The 26821-nt window shown below is 45.1% G+C and overlaps 1 protein-coding gene across 2 annotated transcripts in view; it reads left to right on the top strand.

Moving 5' to 3' along the window:
• EXOC4 (exocyst complex component 4) overlaps window positions 1-26821 on the top strand; it is a 605068-nt gene that overhangs the window by 402701 nt on the left and 175546 nt on the right. The window contains exon 13 of one of the 2 annotated variants that reach the window (XR_013215715.1): window positions 502-725. The exons of the other annotated variant lie outside the window; for it this stretch is intronic. The gene's annotated coding sequence lies outside the window, so the exon portion shown is untranslated. Of the gene's footprint in view, window positions 1-501; window positions 726-26821 lie in introns of those variants that run through there. 2 annotated transcript variants of the gene reach the window in all.

The raw sequence follows: 26821 nt of genomic DNA, 5'->3' as shown, positions 1-26821 counted from the left end.
CAAACAGTACATACTTACATTCGCGTCCCCCGGCGTCCGCTTCCTGCACTGTGTGAGCGCCGGCAGTAGCAGGGCACAGCGGTGACGTCACCGCTGTGCTGTGATTTCACTTTCACTTTGCGGCGCTCAGTCAGTGTGGGAAGCGGACGCCGGGGGACGCATGTAAGTATGTACTGTTTGTTTTTTTTACATTTTACGCTGGTAACCAGAGTAAACATCGGGTTACTAAGCGCGGCCCTGCGCTTAGCAACCCGATGTTTACCCTGGTTACCAGTGTAAAATATCGTTGGTATCGTTGCTTTTGCTGTCAAACACAACGATACACGGCGATCGGACGACCAAATAAAGTTCTGAACTTTATTCAGCGACCAGCGACATCACAGCAGGATCCTGATCGCTGCTGCATGTCAAACTAAACGATATCGCTAGCCAGGACGCTGCAACGTCACGGATCGCTAGCGATATCGTTACAAAGTCGTTTCGTGTGAAGGTACCTTAAAGGTAACATCCTCACCTATGACCTGTTTGCTTGTAATCAGTGTGTGTGCATAAAAGCTGAGTGAGTTTCTGGGATCCAGACAGACTCTTGCATCTTTCATCCAGCCACTGACATTTCTGCATTGTGAGTCATGAGGAAAGCAAAAGAATCGTCAACGGAAAAGGTAGATAAACTGTATAAAACAGGAAAAGGATACAAAAATATAACGAAGTAATTGAAACTGTATAAAACAGGAAAAGGATACAAAAATATAACGAAGTAATTGATAATGCCAGTCAGCAGTGTTCAAACTGTGACTAACAAATGGAAAATCAGGGGCTGTGTAAAAACAAAACCACGGTCAGGTAGACCAACAAAAATGTTTTCCACTCAAAGGAAAATTGTTTGGTATGCAAAGAAAAACCCACAAATAACATCAGCTGAAATACTAGACTCTCTGAAAACTAGCGGTGTGGCTGTTTCAAGATGCACAATAAGGAGGCACTTGAAGAAAAATGGGCTGCATGGTCGAGTCGCCAGAAGAAAACGATTACTGTGCAAATGCCACAAAGTATATCACCTACAATACGCAACACAGCACAGAGACAAGCCTCAAATCTTCTGGAACAAGGAGCGATGAGACCAAAATTTAACTTTTTGGCCACAACCAGAAACGTTAAATTTGGAGAGAGGTCAACACGGCCTATGATAAAAGAAACACCATTCCTATTTTAAACTACTCACACCCGTTCATGTCCCCATTTTAACCCACATTCTTTTCTTGTCAGTTTGTTTTATGCATATGAAAGGGTTCTAGGAAACCCACCTAAAAATAGGGAACACATAAGACCCATTTATTTACGGTGTTTTTCCCAGTTATCATGCATAGACCTCTTTGAAATTATGCAAATATTTTAGCAATTCGAACTTGTCCTAAAGTGACTTTTGCTGTTTTTATCCCAATCCCGGCCAGCTCTGGCAAATTGGATGGAGCTTGGATGGGGTGTGATGAAGAAGGTCCCACAAATTCTTCAAAATTTACTCCACATTAGTAGGGTAAACTACTCAAAAAATATAGTCCAAACACTTTTGGCAGAGGTGCATGGTATTTGTAAGATGTGCATAATTCTTGAAGAAGCGTGCACTTCCTTAATGAATTAGGCACTTTTAAAGAGAACCTGTCATGTCCAATTGTGCTGTTAATCTTTAACTATTAGTAGCATTATCGGACACGACAGGTTCCCTTTAACTCTAGCAGTGCCTTCATTAAGACTGACGTTGTGAACACCAGGAATGGGGTCCAGAAAAACTATTTTGAATGTATAGCTTGGACCCCAGAAGCACAAGGCAACCATGTGATATTTATTTTAGTCTTGTTTACACCAAACACAAATTATTTCTGATAACTTTTATTGTGTAATAAGTTATATAGCTTTCTACAAAATTCGGCTTTTAATTTCCTGATGGTTTCAACAACCCTGCATACTGGCACTGAATGGAATAATTTGTGCGTACAGGCAGACAATTACAACTTCTCCTGTTAATGGGATTGACAGAGGAGAGAAATTACGCACTTAACATGTCGTAGATCTTTGAGCAAACCTGTACAAAAAATGTGCAGGGCTCAACATATATATTTTATTTAAATTTTTATTAGACAGTATTTAAAAACAACATGATAAACATAAAAAGTTAGACATTAAAAATACTATAGATTGTTGGGCAATGACACCATCCATCCAATGAAGATATAGGGTGGATTGAGTAGGAAAAATTAATTGAATATCATATGTACAGTGACAGCATTGAGGGCGGATACTGAAATAAACATATAAGCTCAAAATAGTAAATCTCAAACACACAGTTATAAATATTCAAAGAAAAATAAACAGGAATACAACAGCGGTGTCACATAATAGTAAAAATGCACAGTGGCATTATAGAGACCTCTCCAATGAAATGCGCATTTGGCATCAAGCTTCATCTATAACCTGTAACATTATTTTGAAAAAAAAATCTCGATCTAAAACAAGTGTAGTTTTGCTAATATAGTCAAGAATTAATTATTTCCTCTTTGCAGTCAGGGCTGTGGAGTTGGAGTCAGTATAAATTGGACCGACTATGACTAAAATATATAATAAATTGGGTTCAGTAGTTCAGTGCAGGATGTGCTGTAAATTTTTTAGAATATTCTGGGAAAGTTGGGAAATGTCCTATAAATTTCTGTTCTGTTCCTGATCTAAGGCTCTCGGCTCTTAGTGGAGATGAATCTGTGCTGCACTTTATGTACATGCTCAGTAGTGACCACTGACCAGTGCTGTGGAGTCTGAGTCGGGAGTCAAGGAAATTGAGGTGTCGGAGGTTTGGCTTACCGACTCCATAGCCCTATTTGCAGTTGCATTATATAATAGAGATACATGAAGTTTTTGGACCTCTTATGCACCAGTATACAGCATATAGGCTTTTATTCATGAAGCTTTGCATTTTCAATGAAAGGTGTTCTGGAGTAGCATATGCCTTTTAATGAATTTGCCGCATCTTACAACTGGGGTGCTAGAACTATAGAAAAAAGCCATGGACCGCACATCTAAAAATCATACATTGATCTAAGCAGCAAACCTGTACAAATCTGAAAATGAGGTTCTTAGTTTAACATTGATCAGACTGTATGAAGCCCACTACCACATCATGGTGAACGTCTGTCGGTCCCTTTAGGCTATGTGCACATGTTGTGGATTTACTGCGGATCCGCAGTGTTTTTTCCGTGCAGAAATGCTGCAGAGCCACAAGTGATTTACAGTACAATGTAAATCATTGGGGGAAAAAAATGCTGTGCACATTGTGTGGAAAATTCTGCACAGAATCCACAGCGGATTAAAAAAGGACCATGTCAATTCTTTTTGCGGATCTGCATCGTTTCTGCACCCATTGACTTCCATTGAGTCAGTCAAAGCCTCAGCAAAACCGCAGATTTAAAAAGATCTGCCGTTTTGCTGTGGAGTTGCATGCGAGAAACGCTGCAGATCGGGAGGGGGAAGAGTGTGTGGGCGGAGACTATGTATGTGGGCAGAGACTGCGGAGAAGATGTGTGTATCTGTGTTCGGGTGTTTGTCTGTGTCTGCGGGCCTGTGTGTGTCTGTGTGCAGGGGTCTGCGGAGGGATGTGGGTGTGTGCGGGGCTGTGTGTGCGCGAGTCTATATGTAGGCAGGCATTGTCCGATGGGACTTCTAGTCACATCCGGCTATGCCTGCTACAGTGACAGCTAGCCGGATGATGGAACAGTATATTCCCATCATCCAACTACTGTGTTAAAGTATTAAAAATAAAAAACAACACATACACACATTCAGAACAGACAGTACATACAGCATACAGTATATACTCACCAATCACCTAGTTCCCGAATCCCTCGATCACCTGTAATAAATATAAAAAAAATAAACCAAGAATATACTCCCTGATCCACAGTAATCCATGTAATAATGAGTGTCCCACAACGATCTCAGCGGATGCGACTGCTCTCCAGGGGCTCCGGGATACAATGACTTAAGGTATCCTTCTGCACTGTATCCCTCCGCCGCTGTGAGTACAGTATAGGTAATACTGTCACTTGCGGCCCAGCTGCATGGGAAAATTCTCACACAGCAGTGCCGTAAAGTGAGAGCAATGAACTCATTGAACCCTCAGTGATAACACTGCAGGAGCCATTGTCTCCTGTCAGTGTGTCACTGGAGGCCTATAGAGCTGTCACATCTCCTGATGTGACAGCTCTATAGGGGAGATTGTCATGGGACACTCGTTATTAATTGGACTGCGTCGGACACGAAGTATTCAGTTGGTTTGTTATTTTTTTTTTTTGCAGGTGATCAATGGCTTTGGGGAATTAGGCATGATTGTAAGTATGGTGAAATTAAGAATATTAAAATATTATTTTCTGGCTGTGTCTTTTTTTTATTTTTTATTTTCACTACTATAGAATTAGTAATGGATATGTGTCTTATTGACACCTCTCCATTACTATCCAGGCTTGATGTCACCTTACAATACAAAGGTGACGTTAACCCCTTATTATCCCATATGCCACAGCTACAGGGCAGTGGGAACTTAGAGGCTAAGTGCCGGAATTGGCACATCTTACAAGTGCGCCATTTCTGGGGCGGCTGGGAGCTGGTATTTGTAGCTGGGGGGGCCAATATCCATGGCCCCTTCCTAGGCTATGAATATCAGCCCGCAGCGGTCTGCGTAGCCTTTCTGGCTATTAATTATTGGGGGACCCCACTTCATTTTTTGGGGGGGAGGTTCCCCCTATTTTAATAGTCAGTAAAGACTAAATATACAGCTGCAGGCTGATATTCATAGCCTGGGAAGATCCATGGGTATTAACTCCTTCCCAGGCTACAAACATTGGCCCCCTGTTGCTGGCTTTCCCACTCTGAACTTGAAAATTGTGCGAGAGCCCACGCAATTTATTTTATGTAAATTAAACAGATATTGCATTTAAGACCGGGACACACATTTGCGAGAAGCTCGCACGAGTCTCGCACATCAATACCCGGCACTGATGCCAGCACTCGGGAGCGGAGTATTTCTATGTAATTCTATGTAACTGAATGCTCCGGTCCCGAGTGTCGGTGGCAGTGCTGGGTATTGAGGTGTGAGACTCGTGTGAGTTTCTCGCAAGTGTGACCCCAGTCAACGCATATTTTATGTGTGTGTGTCTTTATTTAACTCTTTATTTAACTCTTTAAACTATTTGAATGCCGCTCTCAGTCTCTGACCGTGGCCCTTAACTGGAACCCACTTGTGCCGTCTGCCAACAGTGCACCGTGTTGTGATTGCACGGTGTCAGTTGGTCGATGTGACAGTTGAGAGCCACCATCTCTGCCATTTTGGTCCCCTTCTGAATCTACATACCACAATGTCAGACTCCTCCTGCTTGACTGTAGACTCCTTTTGCCTGAAATCACACATCATAGAGGCTGTCAGTCAAGCAGGAGGATATGGCGCTGGACGAGGGAATAGAGCTGAAGCTTCAGATCTACAGCCTTATTTGCATATCAGTTCAAATGCAGATTTTTCCGTAATGAATGAATGGACTGGCCGTGTGAAGTGATTGCTTAACTTGTCTTTGAAAGAGTTATTAAAACATCGTAAAACCTATGAGAAATGAAGACATTTCATAACTTACAGCAGAATTTTAATAGCAAGTATTCCTGAGCTGACATAAGTGGTGATGTAACCCCCAGTTCCTTATTTAAAGAAGCACTCCTCCCATAATTTTTAATATATTGCATTCTCTATTTTATATAGCACTGTGTACTTACAATTGCTCTTTTTTTTTCTACCCAGTAAATTATTTTCTTTTCCATTAGGTCTATAACATCACATGATTTAAAACTGACTAGCTGAATCCTTCAAAGCTCTATGTAGAAACAGGAGGTCAATTTTCCCTGTATGAATCATAAGTCACTGCAAAAGTCCCTGGTAAGGGAAGAGGGAGCAACTGGGTCAGGAGTGGAAGAGGGGAATGATAAATGCAGGGACAAGAGACTTCCTGTTTCTACTTAGGAAAGAGAAGAATCAACTGTGTAGAAGTGCAAAATGAGCAATTGTAACTACACAGTGCTATATAATATGATGATTGCACTATATTAAGAGGATAAAAACTTTACTGGGTGGAGGAGTGCTTCTGTAATACTACAGTCTGTTCAAAAGCTCAGCATACAGAGATTTCCTGCTGTGCTTTCAATGGAACATAGCTGGTCAGTGATGACCTGTGTAACGAATGGAAACGGAGGCACAGATGTAGAAGTTCACATTCGTATTTATTAAGGTTTGATGTGGAACCACTAGACCACGGTCCGGGGGGCTCCGAATGGGGCGTTACTGCGTGAGCCCCAGACACTCGTAGTAAGTCCCCTCGAACAGGACTAGACGGGTCCAGAGTAGATACTGCGGAAGCAGTCCAGAATGACCGGGTAACTGGTAGCAGAAGATCTGTGGAGACAGACAGAATGAGCGGAGATCCTTGCAGATACTACAGAAACAGCAGAGCAAGATTCCAGGAACCGGAAGTTAGCAACAGTAGGTACTTGTTGCTCTGGCGCCCTCCCTATGGTGGAAGGGCTAGAAATAGTAGTAAAACACATGCCATTGGTTAGAGACAACATTTGGAAAATGCACACTGTCTCTTTAAGAGGCTGGGAGCGAGCGCGCGTGCGACCTAGTAACCCTGTCAGGAAACCTGCTGGCCGCATGCCAGGAAGCAGGAGAGGAAGGAGAGGTGGGGGCTGTGTCCAGACAGCATGAAGCCAGCACAGAGCTAGAGACCTGACGGAGACCTCCTGGAGGTACAGTAAACAGACCGGGTGTAACACCCTGCCAGCAGCTCTAAGCTGTGTGCTCCAAATGGTGAATGTCATGGAGGCCTGTCCTGTGATTCTTGGCAAGTTTTTAGTTTTTTAGTGACTGGAGATAAGTAGAGGGAGGGTGAACAGGTAGAGCATAGAAGCCTTTATCAACTCATTGCTCCACTACAGCCTGTTTTTTTGGGATCCAGGGGCAACAAAAGTGATATCATTCTTCTTTGCACTAGAAAGGTGTACTCTCCAATCTACGAGTCACATTGGAGATATCTTCTAAAATGATATTCAACAGCACACAGCACAGCCACAGCCAGGCCGGGATCACAGGCTTTCGGGACTGACAGCGAGGAAAGCACGGGCAGCGCCTCCAGAGCACAGCGACCCCTGCAGGCCAGAGGAAGGCAGTGCCGCAAACTGCACTACACTGTGTTCCAAATTATTATGCACATAGAGTTTAGGAGTGATAAGGTTAGAATTTTTTTGTTTGTCATTTAAACTCATTGATGGTGATGTGTGTCAGGGCTCTTTATATTACTGAAAGCAATTGCAGATACCTGTGCAAATTAGTTTGGCAGGTGTGTCCAAATAAAGGCAAGACTACTTAGAAAGGCTGTTCCACATTATTAAGCAGCCTACATTTTTTGCCAAAATGGGAAAGAAAAAGGATGTGTCGGCTGCTGAGACGCAACAAATTGTGGAGTATTTAGGTCAAGGCATGACTACAATCAACATTGCCAAGACACTTCATCGTGATCATCGTACAATCAAGAAGTATGTAGCTGATTCCCAGCACACACGTGTGCGTGCTGATAAGGAAAAATTGAGGACTCTTTCCAACAGTCAATTGCGTAAGGTTAAAAGAGCAGCTGCAAAAATGCCTTGTCATAGCAGCAGACAAGTTTTTGAAGCTGCTGGTGCCCCCAACGTCCCCAGAACAACAAGATGCAGGGTCCTTCAGAGGTTTGCAGCTGTGCATAAGCCATCCTGTCGACCACCTCTATCCACTGCAACAAGCAGAAACGGCTCCAGTGGGCCAAACGATACATGAAGACTGACTTCCAAACTGTTTTGTTCACCGATGAGTGCCGTGCAACGCTCGATGGTCCAGATGGATGGAGTGGAGGATGGACACCCTATGAAAACACGGCTAAGGCGCCAACAAGGAGGAGGTGGAGTAATGTTTTGGGCTGGAATCATGGGGAGAGAGATTGTCGGCCCCTTTATGATCCCTGAAGGGGTAAAGATGAACTCCATAATCTATGTGGAGTTTCTAAAACAACACTTCCTGCCATGGTTCAAGAGGAAGAACCGTGCTTTCCGCAGCAAGATCATTTTCATGCATGATAATGCACCGTCTCATGCTGCAAAAAACACATCTGCATCTCTGGCTGCTATGGGCATAAAAGAGGACAAACTTATGGTGTGGCCACCATCTTCCCCTGACCTCCACCCCATTGAGAACCTCTGGAGCATCATCAAAAGGAGTGTCTATGATGGCGGGAGGCAGTTCACATCTAAGTAACAGCTCTGGGAGGGTATTCTGTCCACATGCAAAACAATTGAAGCAGAAACCATCCAAAAACTGACAAATTCAATGGACGAGAGAGTTCAGAAGCTTTATTTGAACAAGGGGTCCTACGTGCAAATGTAACATCACCTAGAATAAAGTTTTCACTTGAAATTTTGTAATAAGCTGATAATGCTTATATCTTCACAATTGACCATTTTTTTGTTCAAAATAAAAAAAAAAGGTTGAAAACTGCTGTGCATAATAATTTGGAACATGCATTTTGAGTGTTTATTTTTTTTTAAAAGATACTGTTTTCATAGGCAGTTTTTTCCAAAACATTGCAATTATACTAGAATAGTAGATGACTGGAAAATAACAATGACTGCAATTCAGATAGGTAATTTAGAGAAAATATGAGGAAATATTATTTGCATAATAATTTGGAACACAGTGTACAGGCTGCCTGAACCCCCGACATCCTGAACCCCAAAGCCCCAACATCCTGCGCCCCAAACCCCAGACATCCTGCGACCAATCAGCGACAGGCGCAGTCCACCCGCAAATTGGTGCGGGATTTGAACCACACTTCGCTGATTGGACACGCCCAGCCAGCCGCGACCAATCAGCGAATTTAACCCCCAGTCACAGCGCGACGTACATACATATTCTAGAATACCCGATGCGTTAGAATCGGGCAACCATCTAGTATATACATATACAGTGCCTACAAGTAGTATTCAACCCCCTGCAGATTTAGCAGGTTTAATAAGATGCAAATAAGTTAGAGCCTTCAAACTTCAAATAAGAGCAGGATTTATTAACAGATGCATAAATCTTACAAACCAAAAAGTTTTGTTGCTCAGTTAAATATTTAAAAATTTTAAACATAAAAGTGTGGGTCAATTATTATTCAACCCCTAGGTTTAATATTTTGTGGAATAACCTTTGTTTGCAATTTCAGCTAATAATCGTCTTTTCTAAGACCTGATCAGGCCGGCACAGGTCTCTGGAGTTATCTTGGCCCACTCCTCCATGCAGATCTTCTCCAAGTTATCTAGGTTCTTTTGGTGTCTCATGTGGACTTTAATCTTGAGCTCCTTCCACAAGTTTTCAATTGGGTTAAGGTCAGGAGACTGACTAGGCCACTGCAACACCTTGATTTTTTGCCTCTTGAACCAGGCCTTGGTTTTCCTGGCTGTGTGCTTTGGGTCGTTGTCTTGTTGGAAGATGAAATGACGACCCATCTTAAGATCCTTGATGGAGGAGCGGAGGTTCTTGGCCAAAATCTCCAGGTAGGCCATGCTATCCATCTTCCCATGGATGCGGACCAGATGGCCAGGCCCCTTGGCAGAGAAACAGCCCCACAGCATGATGCTGCCACCACCATGCTTGACTGTAGGGATGGTATTCTTGGGGTCGTATGCAGTGCCATCCAGTCTCCAAACGTCACATGTGTGGTTGGCACCAAAGATCTCGATCTTGGTCTCTTCAGACAAGAGAACCTTGAACCAGTCAGCCTCAGAGTCCTCCAAGTGATCATGAGCAAACTGTAGACGAGCCTTGACATGACGCTTTGAAAGTAAAGGTACCTTACGGGCTCGTCTGGAACGGAGACCATTGCAGTGGAGTACGTTACTTATGGTATTGACTGAAACCAATGTCCCCACTGCCATGAGATCTTCCCGGAGCTCCTTCCTTGTTGTCCTTGGGTTAGCCTTGACTCTTCGGACAAGCCTGGCCTCGGCACGGGAGGAAACTTTCAAAGGCTGTCCAGGCCATGGAAGGCTAACAGTAGTTCCATAAGCCTTCCACTTCCGGATGATGCTCCCAACAGTGGAGACAGGTAGGCCCAACTCCTTGGAAAGGGTTTTGTACCCCTTGCCAGCCTTGTGACCCTCCACGATCTTGTCTCTGATGGCCTTGGAATGCTCCTCTGTCTTTCCCATGTTGACCATGTTTGAGTGCTGTTCACAAGTTTGGGGAGGGTCTTAAATAGTCAGAAAAGGCTGGAAAAAGATAATTAATCCAAACATGTGAAGCTCATTGTTCTTTGTGCCTGAACTACTTCTTAATACTTTAGGGGAACCAAACAGAATTCTGGTGGGTTGAGGGGTTGAATAATAAATGACCCTCTGAAAAGACTTTTCACAATTTAAAAAAAAAATAAACAAAGAAATAACATTCTTTTTTGCTGCAGTGCATTTCACACTTCCAGACTGATCTACAGTCCAAATGTCACAATGCCAAGTTAATTCCAAATGTGTAAACCTGCTAAATCTGCAGGGGGTTGAATACTACTTGTAGGCACTGTATATATATATATATATATATATATATATATATATATATATATATATATATATATATATATTTTTTTTTTTTTTTTTTACACACACACAGCAGAGTTTGATAAACAGAAAGCTTAGCCGTTGCATGTTATAATGCTGTTGAATATCATTTTAGAAGATATCTCCAATGTGACTCGTAGATTGGAGAGTACACCTTTCTAGTGCAAAGAAGAATGATATCACTTTTGTTGCCCCTGGATCCAAAAAAAACAGGCTGTAGTGGAGCAATGAGTTGATAAAGGCTTCTATGCTCTACCTGTTCACCCTCCCTCTACTTATATCCAGTCACTAAAAAACTAAAAACTTGCCAAGAATCACAGGAGAGGCCTCCATGACATTCACCATTTGGAGCACACAGCTTAGAGCTGCTGGCAGGGTGTTACACCCGGTCTGTTTACTGTACCTCCAGGAGGTCTCCGTCAGGTCTCTAGCTCTGTGCCGGCTTCATGCTGTCTGGACACAGCCCCCACCTCTCCTTCCTCTCCTGCTTCCTGGCATGCGGCCAGCAGGTTTCCTGACAGGGTTACTAGGTCGCACGCGCGCTCGCTCCCAGCCTCTTAAAGAGACAGTGTGCATTTTCCAAATGTTGTCTCTAACCAATGGCGTGTGTTTTACTACTATTTCTAGCCCTTCCACCATAGGGAGGGCGCCGGAGCAACAAGTACCTACTGTTGCTAACTTCCGGTTCCTGTAATCTTGCTCTGCTGTTTCTGTAGCATCTGCAAGGATCTCCGCTCATTCTGTCTCCACAGATCTTCTGCTACCAGTTACCCGGTCATTCTGGACTGCTTCCGCAGTATCTACTCTGGACCCGTCTAGTCCTGCCAGTCCGCCAGCCTCAATTCCAGACCACGCCAGTACTCCCGGAGCCAGCTTCCACTCCTACACCCGGTATCCTCCGGTCAACTCTGCAACGTCCGTTAACCTTGCTTGTCCGTCTGTTCCGCTGGGACAGCCGCCTCGAGTTCGGGGTCTAACTGAAGGTAGCACCCGTGTCCTCCAGGCATTTCATTCTGTCCCTGTTCGAGGGGACTTACTACGGGTGTCTGGGGCTCACGCAGTAATGCCCCCTTCGGAGCCCCCCGGACCGTGGTCTAGTGGTTCCACATCAAACCTTAATAAATACGAATGTGAACTTCTACATCTGTGCCTCCGTTTCCATTCGTTACACAGGTCATCACTGACCAGCTATGTTCCATTGAAAGCACAGCAGGAAATCTCTGTATGCTGAGCTTTTGAACAGACTGTAGTATTACAGAAGCACTCCTCCACCCAGTAAAGTTTTTATCCTCTTAATATAGTGCAATCATCATATTATATAGCACTGTGTAGTTACAATTGCTCATTTTGCACTTCTACACAGTTGATTCTTCTCTTTCCTAAGTAGAAACAGGAAGTCTCTTGTCCCTGCATTTATCATTCCCCTCTTCCACTCCTGACCCAGTTGCTCCCTCTTCCCTTACCAGGGACTTTTGCAGTGACTTATGATTCATACAGGGAAAATTGACCTCCTGTTTCTACATAGAGCTTTGAAGGATTCAGCTAGTCAGTTTTAAATCATGTGATGTTATAGACCTAATGGAAAAGAAAATAATTTACTGGGTAGAAAAAAAAGAGCAATTGTAAGTACACAGTGCTATATAAAATAGAGAATGCAATATATTAAAAATTATGGGAGGAGTGCTTCTTTAAATAAGGAACTGGGGGTTACATCACCACTTATGTCAGCTCAGGAATACTTGCTATTAAAATTCTGCTGTAAGTTATGAAATGTCTTCATTTCTCATAGGTTTTACGATGTTTTAATAACTCTTTCAAAGACAAGTTAAGCAATCACTTCACACGGCCAGTCCATTCATTCATTACGGAAAAATCTGCATTTGAACTGATATGCAAATAAGGCTGTAGATCTGAAGCCTCTGTCACTTCAGCTCTATTCCCTCGTCCAGCGCCATATCCTCCTGCTTGACTGACAGCCTCTATGATGTGTGATTTCAGGCAAAAGGAGTCTACAGTCAAGCAGGAGGAGTCTGACATTGTGGTATGTAGATTCAGAAGGGGACCAAAATGGCAGAGATGGTGGCTCTCAACTGTCACATCGACCAACTGACACCGTGCAATCACAACACGGTGCACTGTTGGCAGACGGCACAAGTGGGTTCCAGTTAAGGGCCACGGTCAGAGATTGAGAGCGGCGTTCAAATAGTTTAAAGAGTTAAATAAAGAGTTAAATAAAGACACACACACATAAAATCTGCGTTGACTGGGGTCACACTTACGAGAAACTCACACGAGTCTCACACCTCAATACCCAGCACTGCCACCGACACTCGGGACTGGAGCATCTTAACATGCAACGGCTAAGCTTTCTGTTTATCAAACTCTGCTGTGTGTGTGTAAAAAAAAATATATATATATATATATATATATATATATATATATATATATATATATATATTTATATATATACACTCACCGGCCACTTTATTAGGTACACCATGCTAGTAACGGGTTGGACCCCCTTTTGCCTTCAGAACTGCCTCAATTCTTCGTGGCATAGATTCAACAAGGTGCTGGAAGCATTCCTCAGAGATTTTGGTCCATATTGACATGATGGCATCACACAGTTGCCGCAGATTTGTCGGCTGCACATCCCAAAGATGCTCCATACAAGGCAGGATGGATCCATGCTTTCATGTTTACGCCAATTTCTGACCCTACCATTCGAATGTCGCAGCAGAAATCGAGACTCATCAGACCAAGCAACGTTTTTCCAATCTTCTACTGTCCAATTTCGATGAGCTTGTACAAATTGTAGCCTCAGTTTCCTGTTCTTAGCTGAAAGGAGTGGTACCCGGTGTGGTCTTCTGCTGCTGTAGCCCATCTGCCTCAAAGTTCGACGCACTGTGCGTTCAGAGATGCTCTTAGGCCTACCTTGGTTGTAACGGGTGGCGATTTGAGTCACTGTTGCCTTTCTATCAGCTCGAACCAGTCTGCCCATTCTCCTCTGACCTCTGGCATCAACAAGGCATTTCCGCCCACAGAACTGCCGCTCACTGGATTTTTTTTCTTTTTCGGACCATTCTCTGTAAACCCTAGAGATGGTTGTGCGTGAAAATCCCAGTAGATCAGCAGTTTCTGAAATACTCAGACCAGCCCTTCTGGCACCAACAACCATGCCACGTTCAAAGGCACTCAAATCACCTTTCTTCCCCATACTGATGCTCGGTTTGAACTGCAGGAGATTGTCTTGACCATGTCTACATGCCTAAATGCACTGAGTTGCCGCCATGTGATTGGCTGATTAGAAATTAAGTGTTAACAAGAAGTTGGACAGGTGTACCTAATAAAGTGGCCGGTGAGTGTATATACTAGATGGTTGCCCGATTCTAACGCATCGGGTATTCTAGAATATGTATGTACGTCGCGCTGTGACTGGGGATTAAATTCGCTGATTGGTCGCGGCTGGCTGGGCGTGACCCATCAGCGAAGCGTGGTTCAAATCCCGCACCAATTTGCGGGTGGACTGCGCCTGTCGCTGATTGGTCGCAGGATGTCTGGGGTTTGGGGCACAGGATGTTGGGGCAATTTTTAGGGGTTAAAAAGTCGTCTTATAAGCCGGAAAATACGGTATATAATCTGTTTACTGACTGAAGTTGAAAGAATGTTGGGCACGGTGTGGGCTGTGATTCATTCATCTTGTGACTGTATAGGAGTCTCAGTATGGTACTTTGTCGTCAGAGGAGTGGGTGGTCACCAAGGGTGGGAGTATGTCAGCTGTAAGGAGCATATGTCTCTGGCACAAAAGCCAGAGAGCAGTACAACTTGGGAGCAGAGATTGCCAGGTCATTTGTTTGCGTTTTTTTGTGCCCGGAAACCCCCTTGACTTCTGATAACTTTTTGTGCAGCTTACATTTCTCTTTAAGTGTACAAATTCAGTGGGTGACCTGTTATTACAGGCAATAGCGACAGACCAATATGCTGCAAATGGTTACTGTGCCATGTAAAATTAGTAAAACTGAGAAAAAGTTAAAGGTTGTCCCCTACTTTTCGATTGATTGACCTTTCCTTAGGATAGGTCATCGATATCTGGCGGTGGTCCAACTCCCGATACCCCTTCCGATCCGCTGATATCGGTGTCAGCAGTGGCTGCCTCCGGCCAGAAGTACTCACTTGTGGAGCTACTCAGTCTTCTGATAGTGGCTGACACGGGGTACTACACATCCGGTTCCTAATGATTTGAATATGAGGTGGATGTGCAGTAACAAGCTTCGGACACTACTAGAAAAATGCCAGATCCGCAAGTGAGTACTGGCAACTGCTACCATTAACAGCTAATCCGGGTGATGGGGGAGGTGCTGGGTGTTGTACCCCTGCCAATCAGGCATTGATGACCTATTGTAAAGATAGGTCATCAATCAAACAGTAATCAAAAAGTAGTGGCCAACCTCTTAGGCTGTGTGCACACGTTGCGGATTTTTCACGTTTTTTTCGCTATAAAAATGCATAAAAAGAGCATACATATGCAACCCATCATTTAGGATGCATTCCGCAATTTTTGTGCACATGAAATAAACATAAAAAACACAGCATGTTCATTAATTTTGTGGATTTTGTGCGGATTTCCCACTATTTTATTGCATTGGGAAATCTCCGGAAAAAAAACCGCAAAAAAAAAAAGTGAAAAAAACGCATGCGGATTTCTTGCAGAAAATGTCCGGTTTTGCTCAGGAAATTTCTGCAAGAAATCCTGACGTGTGCACATAGCCTTAAACAGATTTGTCTGGATTACAAGTAATACAGTTGTTCCAGGCAGTATTTATACAATAAGTGAGACATTGAGTGAAACACCTCAATCAAGTCCAATCAAGCAAAACGCCCCATGTATAGTCCTGGATAACCCCATTATAAAGCCGATTGAGACTCATCTGATTGGAAATTACATTTATAGTGTTTACGTCATATAATTTAATTGTTGATGTATATTGTCTGATTGCCATTTTATTATCCGCTTGTTGTACACAATACATCTATTGAAGAATATGAGCTTTTGGTTAAACAAATAGCAAATTTATTCTTCACTTATCATATTCTTAACTGCCATGTTAGATTCTGCATTTTACACCAACCACAATATAACTAAATCATGAAAACTGTAAACGGATTGTGTGTTTAGTGTATCGCTGGGGACCTGCTGAACGTAATTAGTTTTGCATGCTGGATACTGGGAGAAAGCAATTACACACACACATGCCATGAACAATCTATGCTTTGTAGTTAATGTTCTAGATGAAGACCGGTGTCGCTGTCCTGGAAAGTCGGGAGAGCTTTGTCTGTGATACCCTCTGGTTCTCCAAGGGCTCACAGTGAAATTCTATGTTAGTTACTTTAGTGCATTTGCAAATGGGAAATAAGAAATCAAATTATTGGTGATGGCTTTGATGATTGGATTAGCAGAGTACATTGCCAGGCACGGTGCTAATAGAGATCTAGAATGCTAACTTCCTGTAGCACGACATAATTATCGGTCCACTAGCTGTAATCCTCTCATGTGGAAAATAGAATTGCTCAGTGTTATTAGCACTCACATAGGCTTTTACATGGAGCATGCCATGTGTTTATTTTTCTACAATCCAAAAAATATTGGACATTAGTTAAATGTTTGTTTTTCTATAGTGTCGTGTAAAGATAAATTGTACAAGCAAATAAAACACTTCAAAAGCTTTCTTTTACTTGGACCAAATACTTTCTTCTAACAATTTATGCAGATGTGGCCACAGGGCATTGGAGTGTGTAAGCCAAACTTCCGACTCCTCAGTCTCCCTGACTCCGACCCCACAGCACTGGTCACTACTGAGCATGTGCATAAAGTGCAGCACAGATTCATCTCCACTAAAAGCTGAGATCCGTAGATCAGACATTTATAGGACATTTCATAACTTTCCCAAATTCTTATGAAAACATTTACAGCACATCCTGCACTGAACTACTGAACCCAATTTATTATAGATTTCAGGAGTCATTCCATCTCATACCGACTCTGGCTTCACAGCCCTGGTAGCTACCCTGTTTAAATGGCATCATCGTGTTTATACTACTTTTGTAGCCCAGCCGCTCTCAGTACAAATTGAGTGACTTTCCACGAACACATATAGGGTACGCATGCCTCTCTATTAGAGTAGCTTGCATTTATTGTCTTAATCAAAATTATTTTTTTAAATTGGACAACCATATGTTTTTACGGACCAGGTATACCAAGATTCTTAACCCCTTAGTGACAGAGCCAATTTGGTACTTAATGACCAGGCCAATTTTTACAATTCTGACCACTGTCACTTTATGAGGTTATAACTCTGGAACGCTTCAACGGATCCCGGTGATTCTGAGATTGTTTTTTCGTGACATATTGTACTTCATGTTAGTGGTAACATTTCTTCGATATTACTTGCGATTATTTATGAAAAAAATGGAAATATGGCAAGAAATTTTAAAATTTAGCAATTTTCAAACTTTGGATTTTTATGCCCTTAAATCAGAGAGATATGTCACAAAAAATAGTTAATAAATAACATTTCCCACATGTCTACTTTACATCAGCACAATTTTGGAACCAAAATTTTTTTTTGTTAGGGAGTTATAAGGGTTAAAAGTTGACCAGCAATTTCTCATTTTTACAACACCATTTTTTTTTAGGGACCACATCACATTTGAAGTCATTTTGAGGGGTCAATATGATAGAAAATAACCCAAGTGTGACACCATTCTAAAAACTGCACCCCTCAAAACCACATTCAAGAAGTTTATTAACCCTTTACGTGATTCACAGGAACTGAAACAATGTGGAAGGCAAAAATGAACATTTAACTTTTTTTTGCAAACATTTTGCTTCAGAACCATTTTTTTTTTATTTTCACAAGTGTAAAAACAGAAATTTAACCACAAAAGTTGCTGTGCAATTTCTCCTGAGTATGTTGATACCCCATATGTGGGGGTAAACCACTGTTTGGGCGCACCGCAGAGCCTGGAAGAGAAGGAGTGCCGTTTTACTTTTTCAATGTAGAATTGGCTGGAATTGAGATTGGACGCCATGTCGCATTTGGAGAGCCCCTGATGTGCCTAAACAGTAGAAGCCCCCCCCACAAGTGACCCCATTTTGGAAACTAGACCCCTTAAGGAACTTAACTAGATGTGTGGTGAGCACTTTAAACCCCCAGGTGCTTCTCAGAAGTTTATAACGTAGAGCCGTGAAAATAAAAAGTCACATTTTTTTTTTCAAAAATGATCTTTTTGCCCCCAAATTTTTATTTTGACAAGGGTAACTGGAGAAATTAGACCACAAAAGTTGTTGTGCAATTTCTCCTGAGTATGGCGATACCCTATATGTGGGGGTAAACCACTGTTTGGGCGCACCGCAGAGCTTGGAAGAGAAGGAGTGCAGTTTTACTTTTTCAATGTAGAATTGGCTGGAATTGAGATCGTTCGCCATGTCGCGTTTGGAGAGCCCCTGATGTGCCTTAACAGTAGAAACCCCCCACAAGTGACCCCATTTTGGAAACTAAACCACTTAAGGAACTTATCTAGATGTGTGGTGATAACTTTGAATGCCCAAGTGCTTCACAGAAGTTTATAATGCAGAGTCGTGAAAATAAAAATAAAAAAACTTTTCCACAAAAAAGATTTTTGAGCCCCCAAATTTTTATTTTGACAAGGGTAACAAGAGAAATTGGACCCCAAAAGTTGTTGTCCAATTTGTGCTGAGTACACTGATACCCCATGTGTGGTGGGGACCACTGTTTGAGCGCATGGCAGAGCTCGGAAGGGAAGGAACCCCATTTTGGAATGCAGACTTTGATAGAATGGTCTGCGGGCATTATGTTGCGTTTGCAGAGACCCTGATGTACCTAAACAGTAGAAACCCCCCACAAGTGACCCCATTTTGGAAACTAGAGCCCCCAAGGAACTTATCTAGATGAGTGGTGAGAACTTTGAATGCCCAAGTGCTTCACAGACGTTTATAATGCAGAGTTGTGAAAATAAAAAAAAAAAAAAATTTTCCACAAAAAAGATTTTTTAGCCCCCAAGTTTTTATTTTCACAAGGGTATCAGGAGAAATTGGACCCCAAAAGTTGTCCAATTTATCCCGAGTACGCTGATGCCCCATATGTGGGGGTAAACCACTGTTTGGGTGCACGGCAGAGCTCGGAAGGGAGGGAGCACCATTTGACTTTTTGAGCGCAAAATTGGCTGTGGCGTTTAGAGACCCCCTGATGTACCTAAACAGTGGAAACCCCCCCAAATCTAACTCCAACCTAACACCAACACACCCCTAAGGCTTCTTTCACACTTCAGTTGTTTGGCGTCAGTCAGCTCCGACATAGTGACGGATCCGTCACAATTGTTGAGAAAACGGTTCTAACGGATCTGTTTTTTTGACGGATCCGTTACTTGAGGGTTGTCTGGGAAAAGTATCTACTTTTTGGAGCATGCGCAATTGAAAAAGCGGATTGGGGCGACGGATCCGCCGAAATGACGGTAAAGACGGATCCGTCGCCCATAGGCGGCCATTCTATGGAATGACGAACGTGACGTCGCGAACCGCCATTTCGGCGCAGACAAAAAACGTTACAATGGCCGTCAATGTCTAGATGACGTCCGCCAAATCTCGACGGATCTGTCACATGGCGGATGGAACGGACGACTATCCGCCACAATCCGTCGCTAATGCATGTCTATGGGAAAATAGCGGAACCGCCAAAAAAAATGGCGGATCCGCTATTTGATGAAAATGGCGGTTTCAGACTGACGCCAAAAGACTGAAGTGTGAAAGAGGCCTAACCCTAATGCCAACCCGATCCATAATCCTAATCGCACATTAAGGATAATCGCAACCATAACCTCAAAACAACCATAACCCTAATCAGAACCCTAAATCCAACACACCCCTAATCCTAATCTCAACCCTAACCTCAAACCTAACCCTAATCCCAATACACCCCTAATCCCAACCCTACCCTTAACCCTAATCCCAAACCTAACCATAATCCCAAACGTAACCCTAATCCAAACCCTAATCCTAACCCTAACCCTAACTTTAGCCGCAACCCTAGTCCTAACTTTAGCCCCAACTCTAACTTTAGCCCCAACCCTAACCCTAAATTTAGCCCCAGCCCTAACCCTAAATTTAGCCCCAACCCTAACCCTAAATTTAGCTCCAACCCTAACCCTAAATTTAGCCCTAACCCTAACCCTAATTTTAGCCCCAACTCTTCTCTCCTGCCGGCCGGCAGATGGCAGCAGAGAGCGGGCGCACTGCACATGCGCCCGCCATTTTCTTTTCATAGGAAGAAGCCGGCGGCCAGGAGAAGACACAGGAGGACCCAGGGACACCGGTAAGTATGATAGTGTCCCCGAATCCCCCTATTTCTCTGTCCTCTGATGTGCGATCACATCAGAGGACAGAGAATTACACATCACTTTTTTTTTTTTTTTTTGCGGTCGCCGGTAAACCGTTAATTACCGGCTATCGCAAAACAGGGGTTGGTAAAAACCGACCCCAATCATGTTCTTTGGGGTCTCGGCTACCCCCAGCAGCCGAGACCCCAAAGATCTCCCAGGTTCCGGCCGGCAGGCGCACTGCGCGTGCGCCCACCATTTTTAAGATGGCGGCACCCATGGGGAGCCACGAGGAGCACCGGGGGAGACAGGTGAGTATCGGGGGGGCATCGGGGGCGACCGGGGACCCCATTTCTCTGTCCTCTGATGTGCGATCACATCGGAGGACAGAGAAATTAAATGGGAAATCGCGTTTTTTGTTTTTTTTTGCGATTGCCGGTAAACGGTTAATTACCGGCGATCGCAACTCGGGGGTCGGTAAAAAAATCCCGAATCATGTTCTCTGGGGTCTCGGCTACCCCTGGTAACCGAGACCCCAGAGAAAATCTGACTCTGGGGGGCGCTATTAACTTTTTCCACAGCGCCGTTAATTAACGGCGCTGTGGTTTAAGTACCCTTAGCGGCCGCCGTTAAAAGGCGTATCGGCATTCGTTAAGGGGTTAAATAAGGATAACAAATGGGAAGCACTTTTCGGATCCCACTGACTCTATTTACAGTCCTACTATAACTCAATATATTATTATCTACTGAGGTTCTACTGTCATGAAGCATTGGTGTTTTACATTAGAGTAAATGTAAGGTGCAGACGAAATTAAAATCTGTTCTATTTATCAGCACTCCATTTTTGTTGAATTTTAAGTTCACCTGAAGTGCAGGAATAGGAACGTAAAGCTACTATAAACCAATGGAGCTCAGCTGATGTTTATCTTGTGCTTAGCTGCTGTTTTATACCAAATTAGAAGATGAAAGTGCATCTAAGCCGGGAGTTGGGAACAATTTTTATCCAATTGGTACTTTGTTACACGTCAGTGAAAAGAAGAATCAACTAAAGATATAAATTCCAAGTTGTGATAATATCAATTTAGATTGTAGACTATTTTGTATGCGTGAATAAAGTCCATTCATCGACACAGTTAGTCAGAAAGAAGGGGCTGGGCAAGCAGACCGAGCAAGAGACTTGTGCAGAGCTCTTTCTGTGTGAAGCAACACGGGGCCAAGCAGAGTCTAAAGCCTGACACCCCAGCATACACGGTGGTGTAGTTCGCTCACGGCAACTGGTCGCGTAATGTCTTTTGTTTTTTCCCAGCTGCGATCCGGAGGATTCAGCGTGCTGTGCACTGTGTGAGTTATAGGACATTAAACACTTTTTTTTTTTGAACTTTTCCTGGGTCACTGCCTTCTCACTGCACCGCAAGGACACCGCCGCACTGCAATTGTAACATATTGTATTTTAAACTGTGATATACGTCACTCTGTAAGGAAATTTGGCACCCTGTTAGGATAAAACTCCATGAATAAGCACGCTAGAAAAAAATTCCGGCACGCTTTATAATGCAAGAATGGGTAATTTAGTAGGAATCGTAATCCATGTAATCAAATGACGCTTCCATCAAACAATAGGACCTTCTTCAGACTGATTTCACTATGGACACTGAAGCAAATCTGCAGTCTATGAAAATAGTCATGCACTACAAAAAATATTAAATAAAGAAGCAATGTGACCACAAATCCTCCTGAATGTTTTAGATGTACCCTGAAATAAATGTACTTATCAATTTGGGTGTAATATCATCTTAGATAGATTACAGTACAAGAATGTACTAAGTTTGCAAAATATTGCCTATCTATAAGATAGATAATATCATGCTGATTACTGGGTGGCCTTCCGCTGGGACCCTTTAATTCTAAAGTCAAGCACCACAACTTCATTCATTGTGTACGGGACTGCCAGCTATCTTCAGCATTCCCATATGCAGTGAACGGAGCAGTAGAGCACATGCTCAACTGCCACACAACCCTCAAAAAGGGTGAAAGGGAGGGACCCCCAGCAATTAGCATGTTATCTATACAGTGGATAGGTGATAACTTGCTAACTTGGATCAAATACTTTTAGTGCCACAGCTTTTACCTATTGTTCATAAAGAATTGTCATCTATAGGTATTTTTGTCATTTGAAATTTTTTTGAAACCTCCACATAATTTTTTAGTCATTCATATATATTTTGTGTACTAATTTAGTCCTAGATTAGGAGCATAGTATAGAAAATCAGATAACTGTTGAAGGATCAGAGCCTCTGCTTGGGATGTCTTTGTAAAATATTGTATAATATAAAGGTATTGTGAGGGGTTGACTCAGTTGTCTGCTTGCAAAGTAGACTCCGGATCGCCTCTTGAGGTAAATCACCCTCTAGTTTTTGTAAAACACAGCATAAGTCTTAGCGGGGTGTAATAAAGTAAACGTGGCCTTTCTGGCCTAATGTAAAAACAAAACAAGTATAAAGTGCAAAAGAGTCCTTTCCCTGCAGGATTCACCCGCAGATACCACACAATGTCCTCAGCTCCTCCTGGAGCCACGTGGGAGTTCCTCCTCCTATTACTAAATATGAGGGAAAACTACCTATAATACAGAAAGTGTAGGACTCAAATTATAGGAAGCAATACAAGTCACTTTTGCTACTTTGCAAATTTAAAAAGCAATATAAAAGCACGCACAATTCCAGATACAAAATATATACTACTAGGTGAACTAAAGCACCCCATAATCCCATGTCATGTGCTATACAATCAATACACTACACACAGTGTTAAATAGAATGACAAATAGTTTGCAATATATTTAAAAGAGAACTGAGCAATGTGCTTTACAAAATGCTTATAAGATGGTTTCTCAGAAAAAGAAAAAAGCAGAGGTCACAATATGTAGAAATATGCAAAATAAGATATACATATGATAGGAGCAACAGTAAGCATAAAGTAGATAAGCAGTGGTGTTAATGCTGCCTCGCCCAGAGAAATGCACCAAACACGTTTCACACCAAGCTTTTTCAGTGGGGTTAGAATATACGTAAAGGATTTTTTACGCAGTATGTAGATGACATTTGGTCATATCGGTTTGTCTACATTTGCCCATTAAGCCCCATGCCGCAATTTTAATTAATGAATGTCTCTGCCGCTGTTTGGTGTGTTGGGAGTATATCTGACAGGGGTCATCTGGTGGAGCGGAGTCCTCAGATCTGATTTTATGCTTTAGGGTATGTGCACACGTCAGGATTTCTGGCAGAAATTTTCCTGACAAAAACCTGACCCTTTTTTTTCGCCGTTTTTGATGCGGTTTTTTTGCATTTTTTCCCAATGCATAGAATAGCGGGAAAAACGCGAAAAAAATGCAAAATTAATGAACATGCTGCTTTTTTTACCGCAATGCATTTTTTTCGCGGAAAAAAATGCATCATGTGCACAAAAATTGCAGAATGCATTCTAAATGATAGAATGCATAATGCATTCGTTTTTAATGAGTTTTTATAGCGTTTTTATCATGAAAAAAAGAGAAAAAAAAGAGAAAAAACCTGAACGTGTGCACATACCCTTAGGCTGTGTGCACACGTTGCAGATTTTTCACGTTTTTTTCGCGTTTTTTCCCGATAAAACGCTATAAAACCGCAAAAAATCTGCATACATTATGCATCCCATCATTTTTAATGAATTCCGCAATTTTTGTACACATGATGCGTTTTTTTTCCGTGAAAAAAACGCATCACGGTAAAAAACGCAGCATGTTCATTAATTTTGTGGATTTTTCGCGGATTTCCCACTATATAATGCATTGGGAAATGTCCGGAAAAATCTGCAAAAAAACCGCACCAAAAACGCGGTAAAAACGCGCAAAAAACGCATGCAGATTTGTGGCGGATTTCTTGCAGAAAATCTCAGGATTTTCTCAGGAATTTTCTGCAAGAAATCCTGAACGTGTGCACAGCCTAAATCTTCCTCTAATCTGATGCGTGACTTTTCTTGCTTTGCAGTAGATGACACAAGTCTAAGACCTTGAATTTATAATGTATGGTCTTTGTATTTTCACATCTAGTGACAGATCTACTTGATGCTAGTCTTAACGGGTCTACTCCCAAAATGTATTTCTTTAGTTCAATGAAATAATTTATTACTGTGGACTCTTCAGTAGAATAGCCATTTAAGTATTTAATAATACCTATTTTTAAATTAATACATTAAAGCCTATCTAATATATAATTGCCTAGAATACTACTTCCTGCAATTTGTGCCAACTTCCGTGGCTTTGTCCGGAGCTAATGTCCGGAGATAATGTCCGGAGCTAATGTCCGGAGCTAATGTCCGGAGATAAGTGACGTCACCAGTGTCCTACACCCAGGCAGAGCACAGGGGCCCCAGGCAGCATATGGGGCCCCAGGCAGAGCACAGTGGCCCCAGGCAGAGCACAGGGGCCCCAGGCAGCATATGGGGCCCCAGGCAGAGCACAGTGGTCCCAGGCAGAGCACAGGGGCCCCAGGCAGCCTATGGGGCCCCAGGCAGAGCACAGTGGCCCCAGGCAGAGCACAGGGGCCCCAGGCAGCATATGGGGCCCCAGGCAGAGCACAGGGGCCCCAGGCAGCATATGGGGCCCCAGGCAGAGCACAGTGGCCCCAGGCAGAGCACAGGGGCCCCAGGCAGAACATGGGGCCCCAGGCAGAGCACAGGGGCCCCAGGCAGAGCACAGGGGCCCCAGGCAGAGCACAGGGGCCCCAGGCAGAGCACAGGGGCCCCAGGCAGAGCACAGGGGCCCCAGGCAGAGCACAGGGGCCCCAGGCAGAGCACAGGGGCCCCAGGCAGAGCACAGTGGCCCCAGGCAGAACATGGGGCCCCAGGCAGAGCACAGGGGCCCCAGGCAGCATATGGGGCCCCAGGCAGAGCACAGGGGCCCCAGGCAGCATATGGGGCCCCAGGCAGAGCACAGTGGCCCCAGGCAGAGCACAGGGGCCCCAGGCAGCATATGGGGTCCCAGGCAGAGCACAGGGGCCCCAGGCAGCCTATGGGGCCCCAGGCAGAGCACAGTGGCCCCAGGCAGAGCACAGGGGCCCCAGGCAGCATATGGGGCCCCAGGCAGAGCACAGGGGCCCCAGGCAGCATATGGGGCCCCAGGCAGAGCACAGGGGCCCCAGGCAGCATATGGGGCCCCAGGCAGAGCACAGTGGTCCCAGGCAGAGCACAGGGGCCCCAGGCAGCCTATGGGGCCCCAGGCAGAGCACAGTGGCCCCAGGCAGAGCACAGGGGCCCCAGGCAGCATATGGGGCCCCAGGCAGAGCACAGTGGTCCCAGGCAGAGCACAGGGGCCCCAGGCAGCCTATGGGGCCCCAGGCAGAGCACAGGGGCCCCAGGCAGAGCACAGGGGCCCCAGGCAGCATATGGGGCCCCAGGCAGAGCACAGTGGCCCCAGGCAGAACATGGGGCCCCAGGCTGCGCACAGGGGCCCCAGGCAGAGCACAGGGGCCCCAGGCAGCATATGGGGCCCCAGGCAGAGCACAGGGGCCCCAGGCAGCATATGGGGCCCCAGGCAGAGCACAGGGGCCCCAGGCAGCATATGGGGCCCCAGGCAGAGCACAGTGGTCCCAGGCAGAGCACAGGGGCCCCAGGCAGCCTATGGGGCCCCAGGCAGAGCACAGTGGCCCCAGGCAGAGCACAGGGGCCCCAGGCAGCATATGGGGCCCCAGGCAGAGCACAGGGGCCCCAGGCAGCATATGGGGCCCCAGGCAGAGCACAGTGGCCCCAGGCAGAGCACAGGGGCCCCAGGCAGCATATGGGGCCCCAGGCAGAGCACAATGGTCCCAGGCAGAGCACAGGGGCCCCAGGCAGCCTATGGGGCCCCAGGCAGAGCACAGTGGCCCCAGGCAGAGCACAGGGGCCCCAGGCAGCATATGGGGCCCCAGGCAGAGCACAGGGGCCCCAGGCAGCATATGGGGCCCCAGGCAGAGCACAGTGGCCCCAGGCAGAGCACAGGGGCCCCAGGCAGAACATGGGGCCCCAGGCAGAGCACAGGGGCCCCAGGCAGAGCACAGGGGCCCCAGGCAGAGCACAGGGGCCCCAGGCAGAGCACAGGGGCCCCAGGCAGCATATGGGGCCCCAGGCAGAGCACAGTGGCCCCAGGCAGAACATGGGGCCCCAGGCAGAGCACAGGGGCCCCAGGCAGCATATGGGGCCCCAGGCAGAGCACAGGGGCCCCAGGCAGCATATGGGGCCCCAGGCAGAGCACAGTGGCCCCAGGCAGCATATGGGGCCCCAGGCAGAGCACAGTGGCCCCAGGCAGAGCACAGGGGCCCCAGGCAGCATATGGGGCCCCAGGCAGAGCACAGTGGTCCCAGGCAGAGCACAGGGGCCCCAGGCAGCTTATGGGGCCCCAGGCAGAGCACAGTGGCCCCAGGCAGAACATGGGGCCCCAGGCAGAGCACAGTGGCCCCAGGCAGAGCACAGGGGCCCCAGGCAGAACATGGGGCCCCAGGCAGAGCACAGGGGCCCCAGGCAGAGCACAGGGGCCCCAGGCAGCATATGGGGCCCCAGGCAGAGCACAGGGGCCCCAGGCAGCATATGGGGCCCCAGGCAGAGCACAGTGGCCCCAGGAAGAGCACAGGGGCCCCAGGCAGCATATGGGGCCCCAGGCAGAGCACAGTGGCCCCAGGCAGAGCACAGGGGCCCCAGGCAGCATATGGGGCCCCAGGCA

This window comes from Ranitomeya variabilis, chromosome 5 (assembly GCF_051348905.1).
Source record: "Ranitomeya variabilis isolate aRanVar5 chromosome 5, aRanVar5.hap1, whole genome shotgun sequence".
Taxonomy (NCBI): Eukaryota; Metazoa; Chordata; class Amphibia; order Anura; family Dendrobatidae; genus Ranitomeya; species Ranitomeya variabilis.
Note: the sequence above shows the minus strand (reverse complement) of the source record. Positions and strands in the feature narration are given on the sequence as shown.